Below are 2307 nucleotides of genomic sequence, written 5' to 3'. Positions count from 1 at the left end.
AAATATAAGAAAGCTGTTGGCAGCCAGTGAAAGGTGGATTGTAATATCAGAGCCTAGTTTCAATGGGCAATGTGTTCCACAAGGCAGGTGCTGCTGTGCTGAGGAGTTTGGCCCGCATCTGGAAAGGAGATAAAATAATCATGGGAACATTGAATGATTTTGATGGGCAGCAGTCTCAGGACCAAGAAGAAATAATTATCCAGATAGCTTGGCCTGAGCTGAAGTATCCCATCATTAAAATAATGTGAAGTGGAGTGTGTCATTTTGGGTCTTATAGAGAGGCATGAAATGGCAACACACTGGTGCCCCCGAACATCTTGGCATTTAGCAGACATCTCCCCACCGTGACCATGATTCTCAGAGTGAGGGGAAGAAGCCCACTCTCATTCTGGTTGGCCTCTAGACACTGATACATGATGACATAATGTCATCCTGACACCACTCAGAGCAAGAGCAGTGCTTTCAGTCCTCCCACTGGGAATGCTAGAAAATAAGCCAAAAATAACAGCCACACTGCCCACTGAGATATTGGAGAGTGCTGCTGTCAAGACTATGAGACAGGCAGCAGCCAGGAAAGGTAATTCAGGTGGTGTGGGGTGGAGGCAGTCTATTAATTTCAATGGGTCTCCTCTGCATGGAGTATAGTAGGATACCATCAAAAGTCATTAGTGGCATTTCCTGGCGTATAGTGGGATACCATCAAAAGTCATTAGTGGCATTTCCTGGTTGGAAGTGACCCTAAAGGATTTGACCCACGTTTATGAAGTAATTATTTGTATTTATAGTATACCTCAGGCTGCAATCCTATGCACACTGAAAATGGGGCTTGCTTCTGAGTAGATGCATAAAGAATCAGACATGCATAGGATTGAACTGCCCACAGCACACACAGAGCTGTCTGAGGAACAGAAAATCAAAAGGCTCTCAGAAAAGAATATGATCATCCAGATTCTCTGATCAAAGTCTAGTTTATGTGAGCAATTTATAAATATTCTTCTGGCAGATGGACTGCAGCTATCAAAGTCTTCTAGGATTGCAAACTCGTATATTTTATAGTCTGTTCTAAAATGAGCGCTTGGCTGTTCTCTCACGTTCAAGCTGCATATCTGTAAATATACAGAGATTGCAAAGATGCCACGAGCCTCCTGCCGACAATTTCCAGAGGGAGAGCCACGTGAGTCTGCTGGCAGCAAAAACAACGTCACAAGGAAGTTAAACTTGTAAAAGGCTACTTCCAGACGTTCACGTGACCTGGGGGTGGGGGAAGGGCGTACACAGCACATGTATTCTGAGAGCCAACAGGATGTGCTGCTAGGAAAAAGATGAGACAGTTTCAAACTGAGGAAGGGTCATAGCTCAGCAGCAAAGCATGCAGGAAAGTCCCAGGTTTCATTACCAGCATTGCCAGATGGAGCTGGGAGAGACTCTGGTCTGAAACACTGGAAGGCTGCTGTCAGCGCAGACAATACTGGACCATAGATGGACCAATAGACTGACTAAATCTCTGCTCAGCAGTGAAGCTCACTGGATGACTTTGGGCAGCCATTCTCTCTCAGCCTAATGTACCTCACAGGGTTATTGTGTGAGAGAACCGAGTGTCCAGCCCTAAGTTCCTCAGAGAAGTACAGGAGATGAGTGCAATATAATACATGTCTAAAGCAATTTTCATTGTAATTGCAAGTCTGGGATGGTGTCACAGCAGGACCAAAATATCTCTCTAATCCAGAGTGCCTTTTAACAACTTTGGCAAGTTTTCTTTCCTGGGCAAACAGCAGCCATGTGTGGTGCAGTGTGTTGGATTAGGAACTGGGAGACGAGGGTTCAACTCAGCCATATAGATCCCTGGGTGACCATGGCCAGTCACTCACTCTCAGGCTATCTTATTGTTGTGAGGATAAAATGGGAAGGAGGAGAACTATGCTCACCACCTTCAGTTCCTTGGAGAGAGCTGGGATAAAGATGCAATAGCATAATACCAATAATAAACAAATGGGAGAGTGGGCAAAGTGGATCAGGACTATAGCTGAGGCAAATCCCTTCTTCCCTCCCATACAGGGGTCCAAATCCAAATTCCCCATGAGGAAAAGCAAACACAAAGGGGGCAGTTTCAGAATTAACATCATGTCTAGCTTGGCCTGGACTGATGGCATAGAAGAAGCTCCAGGCAGACCTGGGCAGAGGAAAGGCCATAGACTTAGTGGCAGAGGAACTGTTTTGCATGCTGAAGGTGCCAAATTCAATCCACAACATCTCCGGGTAAGGCTACAGTTCACCTCTCTGAAACCCTAGAGAAATGTCACCAGTCAA

Source organism: Zootoca vivipara, chromosome 5, assembly GCF_963506605.1.
Source record: "Zootoca vivipara chromosome 5, rZooViv1.1, whole genome shotgun sequence".
Classification (NCBI taxonomy): domain Eukaryota; kingdom Metazoa; phylum Chordata; class Lepidosauria; order Squamata; family Lacertidae; genus Zootoca; species Zootoca vivipara.
The sequence above is the reverse complement of the archived record's forward strand: the minus strand, read 5'-3'. Positions refer to the sequence as shown.